The sequence below is a fragment of the Hemibagrus wyckioides genome, unplaced genomic scaffold, assembly GCF_019097595.1.
Source record: "Hemibagrus wyckioides isolate EC202008001 unplaced genomic scaffold, SWU_Hwy_1.0 Contig4, whole genome shotgun sequence".
In the NCBI taxonomy this organism is placed as follows: Eukaryota; Metazoa; Chordata; class Actinopteri; order Siluriformes; family Bagridae; genus Hemibagrus; species Hemibagrus wyckioides.
The window spans coordinates 598,583-613,368 of record NW_026690802.1 but is presented as its reverse complement, the minus strand read 5'-3'; the positions used below and the strand labels follow the sequence as shown (position 1 = coordinate 613,368).

Here is a 14,786-nt window from a genome sequence, read left to right as displayed (position 1 = left end):
AGCTCGCGATGTCCTGTCATGGCACACTATGCACGAGGTGTTTCCTGCTTCGTGTGCTGTGTAACTTAGCCATTGGTAAAACAAGTTGTTTGTCCACAACTCCTGATCTAATCTACTCATAAGGCTCATTGACTGTGCAGTGTCTCTGCGTACTCTGGGCAGTGTTGTTGGTGATTGCTCAATATAATATATTCCCCTAGTTTCATCATTCATTTGTTCATCATCACCAAAGACTCGCATAAGTGTGTATGTCCATAGTCCTATACACAGCAGTGCTATTATTACAAGTACCAATAAGCCCCAGTCCGTTCTGTTGATTCGATCACCGTTTCCCTCCTCTTCATTTATTTCTTGCTCATAGTTCCTCTCTCTCCCTTCTCTTTCAGTGTTCTCACCGTGCACGGGCTCTAGTTCTATAGGCAGGTCCTGTATCTCCCACATTGTGTTGTGAAGGCCCTTCCCTTGGGTCTTCTTCTTCTTGTTCTGCTGGACTCTCCCACGGTTGATACTCCTGGCTCTGCGGGTGGGGCGCTTGTACCGAAGGGGGTTGTGAGGCGGGAACAGCTGGATCACGCCTTCGCGTCTCGAATTCCCTTATCAGTGGATCCTGCTCCTGCGCTCTTTCACGTCTCGCTCCAGCCCCTGGATCTGGTGCTCTGCAACAGTGATTTAGATGAAACCAAGCAGTCTTACCTTCGACCTTTACGGCTGTTGGAGTAGCTAAGACAACTTTTAGTGGTACAACTCGTCTGGGCTCATTCCATCTTCTCTTGAAGACCTTGACATACACCCAGTCTCCTGGTTTCACAGTCCTCAGCTCCTCGTCAATTTCGCTCGTCCTTCCCTCCGTAGCACCTTTCACCTGTTGGAATATAGCTCGGTGTATTTCAGTCAAGTGCTTCACATAATTGCCAAGCTCACTTTCAAGCTGCTCCAGCGAAGGGCCCTTATAGGGCCCTCGTAGATAAGGCACAGGCATAGGTCGTCCTGTAAGCATTTCATGCGGGGTTAGATGCGTCATTCGGTTAGTTTGCATTCTCATGCTCATCAGTGCTAATGGCAAAGCTTGCACCCAATTCATTTTTCCAGCTTCACAAATTTTTGCCAGCTTCGCTTTTAATGTTCCATTGGCCCTTTCCACCATTCCCTGCGACTGTGGGTGATAGACACAGCCCAATCTGTGTCGTATTCTTAAATACTGGAACACTCTTCGAATCACATTGTTCACAAAGTGAGTACCGCTGTCTGAGCTGATCTTATCAGGAATACCAAACCTTGGAATCACCTCACGACACAAAAATTTAGCCACTGAATCTGCATCTGCTTTAGCTGTTGGGTGCGCCTCCACCCATCTACTAAACCTATCCTCCACCACCAAAACATACCTTTTCTTCTCCTTCACCTCAGCCATATCCATGAAGTCAATGATCAGATGCCTGAATGGTCCGTCTGGCTCTGGTATGTGACCTATTGGGGCAGTGAAACTTTTCCTGTTGTTGTATTCTGCGCATATTTCACAATGTGCTAACCTGTGATCAACCATCTGAGCTAAATACGGAGACCACCATGCTCTTTGAATCCGTTTGATCACTTCCCCCCTTGCGCAATGGCTCAAGCCATGCGCATCATTAATCAACGATGTGAGAACTGAGAGAGGAGCCACAAAATGTCCCTGAGGACCCCGCCATACGCTTGTCCGTGCATTCTTAACCGCCCCCCTTTTTATCCACTTAGATATCTCATACACTGAGGCCGAGTTTTGCGCTGCGGCTAAGGAGGTTAAGTCCGTTTCTGGGTAGTCATCGCCTTCAGAGTCGGTCACAAGCATAATGTTGGTATGTCCTAAAGCTGCTGATTTTGCTGCCTCATCTGCTGTAGTGTTTCCACTGGTAACAAAAGAGCCATCTGTTTTATGCGCTAAACATTTGACGATGGCTAGTTTAGCTGGCAGAGTAATAGCATGTAACAAATCAGTTATGGCCATTCCATGCGTCACAGGAGAGCCATCTGCTCTCAATAACCCTCTCTGGGCCCATGTAGGGCCGAAGTAATGACACACACCATAAGCATACTGAGAATCCGTGAAAATAGTACAAGATTTCCCTGCAGCTAGCTTACAAGCTGCGGCGAGCGCTTTTAACTCAGCCAATTGTGCGGAACATGGTTGAGAAACAGCCATAGACTGAACAGTAACAAAGCTAGTCAAATCATTACTGGGCGCTACTATGGCGTAACCCGCCAAGTTCCCATCTAGGCCTCTAAAGCACGAGCCGTCAACAAAAAAGGTTACATCCGAATGTGGCAAAGGTTGATTTTCAAGGTCTTGACGCGCTTTAGAGTATGTGGCTGAAACTTGCTGACAATCGTGCGGTTCACCATCCAATGGGGTCATCATTCTATCGGCTGGATTAACTGTCTGGCATCTTTGAATAGTCAATTCTGGTGAAGAGAGAATTACGTCGTAACCCGTCTTCCGCGCATGAGTTATCACAAATGTCGGACTGGTAAGCAGGGCGTGTAACGCATGTGTAGTGTACAATATAGTAGGATGGCCCATTGTAATGGTTGACGCCTTTTGATACGCAAAGGCTGCTGCTGCTAATCCACGATAACATGGCGGCATACCACTCTCAATGTTGTCTAGCCTGCAGCTAAAGTAAGCAACAGGCTGCTTGCCTGGTCCCTGTTGCTGAGTTAACACGGCATTAGCGAAGCCTCGTTTCTCTGATACATACAGGAAGAATGGCTTACCGTAATCAGGACTCGCTAGCGCTGGTGCTGTACAAAGATCCTCCTTCAGCATTTCGAAAGCTGCAACGGCCTCCGTCGTCCAAACCAATGCAGCTTTCTTTTGATCAGCTGCTTTTATCAACGCACGTAGTGGAGCTACCTTCAATGCAAAATCTACTATCCACTGTCTGCTATAACCCACCATACCCAAGAAAGACAACATCTGCCCAACCATTTGCGGTTTCGGGGCTTTACGGACCGCCTCTAGATGCGTAGGCGACAGCTTACGACTAGTGCCATGCAAAACTCTTCCTAGATACTCTACTTCCTGTTTGCAGAACTGTAACTTTTCCTTGCTCACCTTGTGTCCGTTTTCTGCTAAGAGTCTCAATACTTTTAGGGAGTCTGCCTGGCACTGTTCTTTAGTTGGGCTACAAATCAAGATGTCATCAACATATGTCAGGAGAAGACTATCAATATCCAATGAAGCTAGATCCCTAGCCACAATTCGATTGAAAATTGATGGGCTTTCACAATAGCCCTGGGGCAATCTCGTGTATGTGTACTGTTGGCCGTTATACGTGAACGCAAACAAATGTTGTGAATCTGGATGCAGTGGAATACTGAAAAATGCTGAACACAAATCAATAACCGTGTACCATTTAGTATTGCCTGGGATGTTGGAGAGTAACGTATGTGGATCTGGGACTATGGGCGCTTCTGCCTCAACTATATGGTTAATAGCACGTAAATCATGCACAAGTCGCCACTTATCTGAGTTTGGTTTTCTAACTGGGAATATTGGAGTGTTGCAGCGGCTATGTGTTGGTATTAAAACCCCTGCCTCCAATAACCCCTCGAGTGTAGGCCCTATCCCTGCCTGAGCTTGTGGTGTTAGTGGATATTGTTTCTGATACGGGTACCTGACATTAGGTTTAAGTTTTATCAAAACCTGTCCTGCTGACTTTATGAGTCCTACGTCTGTAGAGTGCTGAGTCCAGAGCACACTTGGGATGGTGGCTAACAGCCCTTCAGTTTCTGTATCCGATTGTTTATCTGGTGCAATGTCTTTGTCGTCTGAAAGTGGTAACTGATAGATAGGCGACATTTTCTTTTCTATCAAGGTTTATGTGGCTCTTAAAGTGTCTGTGCCTTTTTGAGAAATGCGCATAAATTTTCCATCCGGTGAGGTGTGCATGTACTGATTGATGGTTGGCTTCCATTCCAGCACCTGGCTAGTTTCTTTGAGCATTGGTCCCAGGTCTTTCGATTCATATCCCCCTGCTACCATCAGTGTGATGTGTGGTATTGAGTTTGTAATCTGGTACCAGCTCTTTAAGTTATTGGGTAACTGAACTGCCGCTGCCACTCCTTGAGGGCCCACGAAGATGTCTGTTGTCACCACATCAAACAGTTTTCCTTCCAACATGTCTGACCATAGTGTTGCATATTCTTCATTGGTGCTGTCAGGGTCAAAACACATAGTACAGTGCAACGGGCTCTTAGGTTCAGTGTAATCCGGCCGCATAGCCTGTATCCATGGCTTCCACTGTAAATAGCTGGCCTGCAACTCTGATAATGAGGGATTGTCGTTCTGTAGCCAATACACTGTGCTACACTCTGTGTCTGCCTGCGTCCCAGCCATGAGATATTGTTCTGCTGTGGTTCTGTCTGGGAATGTTACCCAGAGGCCTGTAGGGCTGCACTGAATTCTAGCCTTAAATTTACACAAAAGATCTCGTCCCAATAAATTGACTGGTGTGGAGGGTGAATACAAAAGTGGTGCCACAATGGTGGTGTCTTCTAATGTTAGTATCTGAGGCTCTGTGAAATGTAAGATCTGTGAGATCCCTGAGAAGCCTGTTGTTTTGATGGTCTTCCGAGCTAGAGGGAGATTCGAGCCTTCGCGCCCTATACATGAATATGTGGCACCCATTTCGATCATGAATGGAAAAGGGCGCTCATTATTGAGTGTTACCATGACAGTTGGTTCCTGTTGCGGATGCAGTGTAGTGGCATACTGCATATTCTCCCCCTCTGGCTTCTCAGGGCCGTTTCAACTCCAATTTGGTGCGGGCCCCAGTCCCGGGCCTATCTGGGGCTGATACATATGTGGGCAGTCTCTTCTCATGTGTCCAGTCCCTCCGCAGCCCCAGCACTCTAGTGGTTGTTGAGGCTGTTGGTACTGAGGATTGGGGGGTGCCTGCGCATAACTCAGTCCTTGGGGCCCTACAGGGCTCTGCGGCGCATATCCCTGCGGTGGTGATCCAAATCGTTCCCACGGCTGCCTTCTCCCTTGCCACCGACCTCTCATTGGGCGTCCTCTAAATCTTCCTTGTGCACCGCCAATGTGGACATTAATGGGTTGAGTCATTGGGTACACCTGGCTATTTTGTGGATGCTGTGAATTTGGTGCTGCCACCTGCGGTTGTGGCATCATTTGCGGTTGCTGCGGTGTTTGTCCTTGTTGCGGCAGCATTTGGTTATTCTGTACTGGTTCTTGGCCTGCTGGGATAACCACTGCGGCTTGTATTTTTCCTGCTTTTTCTCTCTCCTTTTCGTTCTGTCTAGCTCTTGTCAACTCGCCAAGCTGTGTTTTATATAGCTGTGTCAGTAGGGCCTCTGAGGCTGTTTTCTCGTCCTTTTGTTTCTTTCTGTATTGTTCCACATAATGTATCACATGTGCTTTGTAGGTATCCCAAGGCATGGAGTTTAGACCGACCACCTCATCCAACGAGATTTGGACTGGTTCTGGTAGACATTTCTTCAGCATTAATTTAAACAGTCCTTTACTTGTGTCTGTCTCGTCCCATGTTCCACCTGTCTCTTCCTTCCATTTATTCTGATAATCATGAATGAATTTTACTACATTTTCTTCTTCCTTCAGAATCATGTGTTCCAGTTGTCCTGGGTCCATTTTCGTGGGGTAGGTTTTCCTTATTTCATTCCACAACCTATTTCTCCATGTCCCCAGTGCTATAGCATCCCAGCCTGGTAGATCCATTGCTCCTTTTAGTCCAGCTTCATCCAGTATTTCAGCTGTCTTTGCTTTCCCTATTGTTTGGGCTAATATGGCTTTCACATCTCCTATCGACAAGGTATGTCCTGCTGTCTTTTCTTCAAACTTTGTAATCCACCTCTGCCCTCCATTACACATCTCCGGTAGCTGTGAGCTTAATCCTACCATATCCATAAATGTCCATGGAACATATTGCACATCTCTTCCTTTTGTCACCAGGGGATTCATTCGAACCTCTTCCTCGTCATCAAACCCATATCTCTGTGGTGCTTTTAATGACTTCTTGTCCCTTAAGGTTCTTGGTCGCGTGCGCTCCCGTTCCAGCTGCTCCTCCAACGCTGTAACTGAATTTTGTAAGCGCTCTTCTAAATCTTCCAGCTGCTGCGCGAGATTAGGAACACTATCCCTCACCTTCTGCTCTCTGGTGTCCCTCTGTCTCTTTATTGCATCTTCCCTTGGCTCTATGTACAGCACTCCTCTAACCTGTCTCTCTGGATCTTCTCGCCAGTATTCAGCACATGGTTGTTTTTCCTCTGGCCCTGTTGTCTTTTCTGTTCGGGATTGATTATACGCACCCTGTTCCTCACTCATTGGTTCATCTCTTTCCCATTCTTCCGGGAGCGTGGGGGGCGCTGTAGGCCCACTCGCACACGTTGAGATATATCTCTCGGCACTGTCCCCCACTGGTGTTGAGTGTGTGAACTCTTTTCCCTTTTGCAAATACTCTTCACTCTCTTTCTTTGCTCTTTGCAGTATCTCCTCTGCCTCCCCTTCTTCCTCATTTTCACTGTGATTTCCCCGTTTCTTTGCTCCTTCTAATTTTTCCTGTAATTGGGTTTTCAACTGATATCTCCACGTCTTCCCATCCTGTCCAGTGGGCATAGCAGTCCGTTAAGGTTGGATACACTCCCACTTGTTCCCTGCCCACCATTGGCTCGTTGTAGTTAGGTGGTGGACAGTAGATTGGCGGTGGTCTTTCTATTTCTTTCTCCTCTCTACTCCGCTCTTCTTCCTTCTTTATCGCTCGCTTCACCGCTTCTTCCACTTCTCTGACCTTCTTTCCTTCTCTCATGAACCATTCCAGAATCTCTAATCGCCTATACTTCTTTCCTCTGGATTTATCATCATCTTTGCTTGGCTTCCAGTGTCTCAGCATTTCTCTCACTTCTGAGCAGGCCTTTTCATCAAATGTTCCTTCCACCGGCCACTGCCATGTCCCCTGAGTCCTGTCATGCCATTTTCTCATACACTTCCTGACATACTTCTCGTCAGGTTTGTGTTGCGCTATTATAATGTCAACTGGTGTAGGCTGTCTTCTCCCTTCACTCATGATGCACCCCTGTTGTGCCCTGTATGCGCTACTTCTCTCTCCTGGATTCCTGTTGCCTTCTGACCACGTCAGTGCGACGCTGATTCGTTTCACTGTCAAGCTCGGCCTTACTGGATTCTTTCTTATCTTCTCACCGAGCGCATTGATCTTATCAATCAGCACTGACATTGCAAAACCTCTTTCCCAATGTACAAGTCGCGGTTCTACTGTCACAGTTGCTGTCAATCCCGAACAATAGTTGTACTGGCCTGGTCTGGGCTGGAATAACTCTGCCAGGGGTTCGTCGTCCTCTTTATATGGGTCACTGATGAAATCAAATATTGGGATGGCTACACTGCTGGGCTCAGGAGCGTCAACTAGTGCTCTCAATATAGGACTCAACAACTTGGGGCGCCAAATCTTCCTCAAGGCTTCGTACCAGTCTAAGTCAGGGAACGTTCTTTGTAAGGTGTACAGTCCGTCAAACTTTGTCAGGGCCCACAATTTATCTCTAATCAAATCTTCTGGCTGCCAGTGCTCTACTCCTTCTCTATCTTTATATGTCCACTCATCCCAAAAGTGTGTGCGTATTCCCCTTGTTTCTATCTCCAAGTCTTGGTGAAAGGCCATACAGCTGAAGAAAACAGTAGTGCGCATGCAGTATATGGTGTCAATATAATAGCTCAATACTTCAATAAGGGTAATGTTGTATTATCTGGGTCAAACTTTTTACAATTCACTGAGTGGCCCAATAGAATGCAGACCCAAGTTTTAGGTGGATTTTTCCTGAGTATTCTCTTCTGCTGATTGCACAATATCCCTCCCTCGCTAAGCCTGCTTTCAGCCACTTTTGATTTCGTCCCAGGTCCACAAACCGTGTCTCTAGCCGTTGAACTCCTCAGCCTATTCATATGTACAACTCTTTTCCCTCACTTATTCTGTATGAAATTCCTCCTTCTAGGGGGATGTCTCTGCTCTTACTCACTCTTTCTTGGCACAATGCCCCCGCACACACACACACACCTCTCCACCACTCCAGAAAGCACTCAATCTTTTTCCACACACACACACACACCCTTGCTCTTTTTAATTCCTCATCATCACCTGAGGGTCTACTGTTAAACTTCCTGCAATGAAACACTTCCACAACGTACGATCCTGCCCCAACTTCCACATGCTAATCCAAACTTCCGTGTATTGAGGACCTCTTGGGGTCATAGGCCACATTAAATTGACCCTAACCATGAGTTTCCCAGCTTCCTTTCTCAACAACTCTACTGCTGCCTCCGCGAACTCCCTTTCAAACCTATTTGGAAACCTATAGCCAATTCGCTTGAATGGTAGTGGACTGCTAAGACTTAGCTCTAATCCGCGAGTTTTTGCTCTTTCTGTGATGATATTGGGAACTTCCTCACTTAGTTCCTCCAGAACGGTAAAGTAAGCACTCACACGGTGTCGTCCCGTGTAGGCGGATACAAACACTTCCACCATTCAGGATCAATAGTGTCCTTCGATGTGCTACATCTTCACATGCACCCCATGGATGTCAAACCACACTTTCACGTCAGTAGAGGGTGGAACAATTATACGAGCGACAGATACACGTATTCATCCAATTCAATGAGTGCACAACAAATTGAGATGAAACATCAGCTCACACTTGGCACTAGGTCCTCACTTACGGTATGTGGACGCCCGCTTCACTATAAGATTTATTCTAAAGGCTATTCTGGTCCACACCATCACTACCCTTACTTTCCCTTCACTTCTCACGTAATGCACCTCTAAAACATATATATCAAACCTTAGTATGATTACATCCATGCACGGTGATTCCTTTACTCTCACAAAGACTTCTGCCTTATTTTCCCACTCTGTTGCAGTTCCTTTTCAACTTCAGCCCTATCATCCCCACCTGTTTCATATATCACAGTCCATATCAATGTGCGTGCATGTACACACTGGTTTTCCTATACTCTCACAGTAATAGTGTTAGTAGACAAAAGGTTAATACAGTGCTATTTACAGTGCGCACATCCAATCACCATTTATTTTCCTCATGCACTCACACTCACACAGCCCCTCGCACTCAACACACCCACACAATGCATTCAATACAATCAGGACAGACAACAGACAAAGGCCGACAGCAGGCCTGTCCTTATTTCTTAATCTTTTCTTTATTTTCTACCACCTGGATCCAGGACTTTTCTATTCAGCGCTTTTTCTCTTTATATTCTCTTTATCTCTTATTTCTCTTACACCTAGATCCGGGATTTTTCACTATATTTCTCTTTTCTTCTCTTATTTTCCTTTCACTACCACCCGGATCCAGGAATTTTACTCTTCTCTTTTATCACCTGCTACTTGACACTTATTTTTCTTTTTCCAGTGACGGTGTTCACATTCACAGAACTTACTATTCTGCTACTAAACGCCCCGTTTGCGTAAAAATAAGGTCTTTTTCACAGGAATTTCTCTCATACCACCTGGAACCCACCAGGACTTTCGATCATACAGGCCTTTACACATTCATACATTTGACATCATCTAGTCTTTTCAATACAAAACATGCAATTTATCATGTCACTCTATGCGGTTTTAACTTACACTCACTCTGCCTCTCTGCCTCAACAGGTTGGAGCAGAGCTGATCCGACCCTGGGCCGAGCGCCTCCGCCTCCCCAGACCACACACAACTAATGCAGAAATTCGGTTAAACAGGCTTCTGCCTTACCTCTGTCCTAGTTGGATCCCGTGTCTGGTCCGTGGGCGGCGGCCGCAGCCTCAGGTCCCAGGTCTGGGGCTCTGCTGTTCTCTCGTTTTCTTTGAAATCACGTCGGGGTCACCAAAACAATGTGGAACAAAAAATTCTACTGTACTCACTACTAAAATCTGACTCCAGCTCCACACTGACCCGACAGCTCAGTCTAAGTGAGACTCATAGTTAGTAAGGCCTCAAAACTAAATAAGCCAATCAAGCAGACTAGATGAATGCAGATAAGAGATTTTATTTTGTAATCAGCGCTGACACAAGAATTGAGATGCTCACGCATGAACGTCCCAACAACCTCTCTTCGGGGAACTCCAACTACAGCCTTTATATACATTTCCCTTATCTTCCCAATGCAACGCGTCACTGGTTCTTTGCCTAGACAATCCCACCCATCTTTCTTTTTTAGACTTTTTAGACTCTTTTTTACACCATTATCTTTGAACTTACAACTTTTCAAATACCATTATAATTAAAACTTCCCTACATCATTATATTAAAAATTGGGTGTTTCCGCCCCCACCAGTGGGATTGTCTTCGGCCTCACTCTTGCCAACACCTCATTCTTCTTCAGGAGACAGCATGGGTAAGTTCTCAGTCCTTCAGGGGCCAACACCCTTCTTTTATTACACTCTACACTTCACGGCTTTTCTGATTTATCCACTGTCTTCTACGTATGTACTCTAGATATTTCGCCTGGTACCACCATTGCCATCCAGCACGCGCTGCGTTTACTTCATGATGAGATCACTGCCGCTCCAGGTACCAGTGGAGCGAAGATTGACCATAATAATCTAGGGTGCATCTCTGCCATTGATTGGTCCAAGTTTGGAAAGCCTGGTACCGCAGAGAAGGCCTGCCAGACTGACATCATTCATACAACTATTTGTTCTTCAAAGCCCTTGCAGCCTGTGTGCAAGGCCCATGACAGGCCAACATGCCGTGTTAAACCTTATATTGTTCTTAAGCTCAAACGACCTAACGAGTAAACCTTACCTGAGAACTCACTCCTGCTGTCCCCCGATTATTTCACACTACATCAAACACACACCGCATACATATATCCTCATTTACAAAATTATCTCCCACACTACTCAGGCAGTGAGGGCTTAACAGACATACATGAGACAGCGAAGGTTAAAATTCACAGTGTATTTATTTGGTGCACATAGGGAAAAAAAGAATCTTTGAGTACAAAATTCAGTGAAAATAGAAAAAGGAGCAAAATAGGGAAAACATGGTTACACAGCCTTGGTTGATGGCTGAAAGGGGCTGAAAGGGGTCCAGGTACGGTGGAGCAGTGACGAGTGCAATGGCTTAGGGATGTCTTCTTCGGTCTCCAACAGCTTTGCCATGCTTCACTCGCTCCACACCGCAGCCATGTGCTCCTCTGCTATCCAAAACATTGATGGTGCTGAACCAGCACAGCCTGTTCAGGTTTTTTATCAAGAAGAAAAACCTTAAAACATGTATCTTCAATTCAGTAAAACTTTCAATATAACAGAACTGTCAAAATTTTTGTACAGTGCAGCTGGATTTCCTGTCACTGTGGGTTAGGGTTAGAGCAGAGTAGCATAGTGCAGAGTCTGATACAGTTGCAGAGTAGATGAACAAATCCCCCTTTTTTCTCCATGGACTTTAATGTTGAATCAGAAAAAAACACTTTAGTCTAAAGTGAACAGTTGTTTTATATGTCTGAAATTAGTTTAGCTCCTGAGATTAACAATGGCAAGGGTTAAATATTTGTGCAGTATGAATGATAGAAGAACAGGCAGAGCCTATATTACAGAAGGTGCTCTTGTACTTGTCAGACCATAAGATAACCAAGTTCGCCATCTTGTGTTCATCAAGAAACATATCTTTCTTTTCCTCTATTTATGCTATTTATATTCTTGAGTCTACAAAACTTTCCCTAGGTTCTACCTAGCTTAAACCTTGCCATTTTAAAAAACATGTCCCCACCAAGAGATGTCAGAGTGACCATTTTAGCAATTATAAAGGAAACCCAGCAAATCTGTACACTCTATAGATTACACTGAACACCTGCTTAGATACAGAACTGCTCTGAACAGCAGCTGGTCAGCGTATTTCTCTAATATCAATAATGCCAGCTGTAATAATTGATTTATTTTGAAGATGAGAGCCCGAGCTGCTTCTGTATATTTTCACGTTCGCCTAACACGCGAAAGGCCCCCGGTTCGAAACCGGGCAGAAACAACCCAAGGCTTTTGAGCTTTGCTTCAGTATGTGTCCACGCATCCTAATCGGCACCCTGAAGGTGACTGGAGCAGTTTCTCCACAATGTGATGCCTAGTTTGAAATGCGCTTTAGTGCATAGAAAATGAACAAGTGTATACTTCAAATCAAGCAGCGGTTAGGGGCTTTTGCTGCAGGCCGCAAGCCATCACTTACACCGCAATTGGAAATCGGAAAGAGCTCTCACCAAAGAACTCTGGCCAAAGCCTGTCAAATGCAACTGGTGGACTTTGCCGTTCCGTTTTGACTTTCGAGACCGGGCAGAAACAAGCCTTGAGCTTTGCTCCAGTAAGAGCCCACTTGTCCTAATCAGGACCCTGAAGGTGACTAGAGCAGTTTCTCCACTATGTGGTGCCTAGCTTCAAATGGGCTTTAGTGCATGAACAAGTGTTTGCTTGTTCGAGTCGAGCAACAAGTAAGGCTGTTTTTTTTTGGCCTCAGGCAGCAAGCAACCACTTAGAACACAAGTGGAAATCACTTGTGGAAAGACCTCTCACAAGCAGAGAAGCCTTCGTCACACTCTTGCCAAAGCCTGCTAAACACAGCTGGCGGACTTTCCTGTTCCGTTTGCCTTTTCAAGGGCGGCCCTCGTACATTTGCCATGCTCCAACATGCGGCTTAAAGGTCGTGCGTTGGCCGGGAATCGAACCCGGGTCAACTGCTTGGAAGGCAGCTATGCTCACCACTATACCACCAACGCCTGAGGCTGCTCGCTCATTACTCGGTTGAAGGAACGCTTAAGCCTTTGCGTTGATCGATTATTTATTTATTTACTTACTTTGCGGTTCCCCTGCCGAATGGAAACACTTTCCTTCGCTTCTGTTTCTGTAGTGTAGTGGTTATCACATTCGCCTCACACGCGAAAGGTCCCCGGTTCGAAACCGGGCAGAAACATCTTTTGGTGGTCAGGGGCTTGTGCTTTGCGTCGAATAAGACTCGAGTATTGCGCTCTGTAGCACCCGTGCCTTGGGAACAAGCAGAAACTGAGATCCGGCCCCACTCCCACATAGTTTCTGTAGCGTGACTGTTTTCACGTTTTCTGCTCATTTGCGCTGGCGAACAAAAGTCTTGATATTGTCTTTTTTTTGTTTTCTATTTTGGTTTAATTGATTTATTTTGAAGATGAGAGCCCGAACAGCTTTTTTTTGTAGTTTCTGTAGTGTAGTGGTAATCACGTTCGCCTAACACGCGAAAGGCCCCCGGTTCGAAACCGGGCAGAAACAACCCAAGGCTTTTGAGCTTTGCTTCAGTATGCGTCCACTCGTCCTAATCGGCACCCTGAAGGCGACTGGAGCAGTTTCTCCACAATGTGATGCCTAGTTTGAAATGCGCTTTAGTGCATAGAAAATGAACAAGTGTATACTTCAAATCAAGCAGGGCTTAGGGGCTTTTGCTGCAGGCCGCAAACCATCACTTACACCGCAATTGGAAATCAGAAAGAGCTCTCACCAAAGAACTCTGGCCAAAGCCTGTCAAATGCAACTGGTGCACTTTGCCGTTCCGTTTTGACTTTCGAGAACGGGCAGAAACAAGCCTTGAGCTTTGCTCCAGTAAGAGCCCACTTGTCCTAATCAGGACCCTGAAGGTGACTAGAGCAGTTTCTCCACTATGTGGTGCCTAGCTTCAAATGGGCTTTAGTGCATGAACAAGTGTTTGCTTGTTCGAGTCGAGCAACAAGTAGGGCTTTTTTTTTTTGGCCTCAGGCAGCAAGCAACCACTTAGAACACAAGTGGAAATCACTTGTGGAAAGACCTCTCACAAGCAGAGAAGCCTTCGTCACACTCTTGCCAAAGCCTGCTAAACGCAGCTGGCGGACTTTTCTGTTCCGTTTGCCTTTTCAAGGGCGGTCCTCGTACATTTGCCACGCTCCAACATGCGGCTTAAAGGTCGTGTGTTGGCCGGGAATCGAACCAACGCCTGGGGCCGTGCACTCATTACTCGGTTGAAGGAACGCTTAAGCCTTTGCATTGATCGATTATTTATTTATTTACTTACTTTGCGGTTCCCCCGCCGAAAGGAAACGCTTTCCTTCGCTTCTGTTTCTGTAGTTTAGTGGTTATCACGTTTGCCTCACACGCGAAAGTTCCCCGGGCCGAAACCGGGCAGAAACATCTTTTGGTGGTCAGGGGCTTGTGCTTTGCGTCGAATAAGACTCGAGTTTTGCGCTCTGTGGTACCCGTGCCTTTGGGAACAAGCTGAAACTGAGGTCCGGCCCCACTCCAACATAGTTTCTGTAGCGTGACTGTTTTCACGTTTTCTGCTCATTTGCACTGGCGAACAAAGGTCTTGATATTGTCTTTTTTTTTCTGTTTTCTTTTTTGGTTTAATTGATTTATTTTGAAGATGAGAGCCCGAACAGCTTTTTTTTGTAGTTTCTGTAGTGTAGTGGTAATCACGTTCGCCTAACCCGCGAAAGGCCCCCGGTTCGAAACCGGGCAGAAACAACCCAAGGCTTTTGAGCTTTGCTTCAGTATGCGTCCACTCGTCCTAATCGGCACCCTGAAGGCGACTGGAGCAGTTTCTCCACAATGTGATGCCTAGTTTGAAATGCGCTTTAGTGCATAGAAAATGAACAAGTGTATACTTCAAATCAAGCAGGGCTTAGGGGCTTTTGCTGCAGGCCACAAACCATCACTTACACCGCAATTGGAAATCAGAAAGAGCTCTCACCAAAGAACTCTGGCCAAAGCCTGTCAAATG

The 14,786-nt window shown here is 46.0% G+C and overlaps 4 non-coding genes across 4 annotated transcripts; 3 read left to right on the top strand and 1 right to left on the bottom strand.

The window, feature by feature from the left end:
* Positions 1 to 12,714: 12,714 nt before the first annotated feature.
* On the bottom strand, positions 12,715 to 12,786 carry trnag-ucc (transfer RNA glycine (anticodon UCC)). Its single transcript has one exon. It is a non-coding gene; the product is annotated as a tRNA-Gly (tRNA).
* Positions 12,787 to 12,907: 121 nt separating this feature from the next.
* Positions 12,908 to 12,980, top strand: trnav-cac (transfer RNA valine (anticodon CAC)). The gene has a single exon. It is a non-coding gene; the product is annotated as a tRNA-Val (tRNA).
* Positions 12,981 to 13,236: 256 nt separating this feature from the next.
* Positions 13,237 to 13,309, top strand: trnav-aac (transfer RNA valine (anticodon AAC)). Its single transcript has one exon. It is a non-coding gene; the product is annotated as a tRNA-Val (tRNA).
* A 1,148-nt stretch (positions 13,310 to 14,457) lies between these two features.
* On the top strand, positions 14,458 to 14,530 carry trnav-aac (transfer RNA valine (anticodon AAC)). The gene has a single exon. It is a non-coding gene; the product is annotated as a tRNA-Val (tRNA).
* Positions 14,531 to 14,786: the final 256 nt, after the last annotated feature.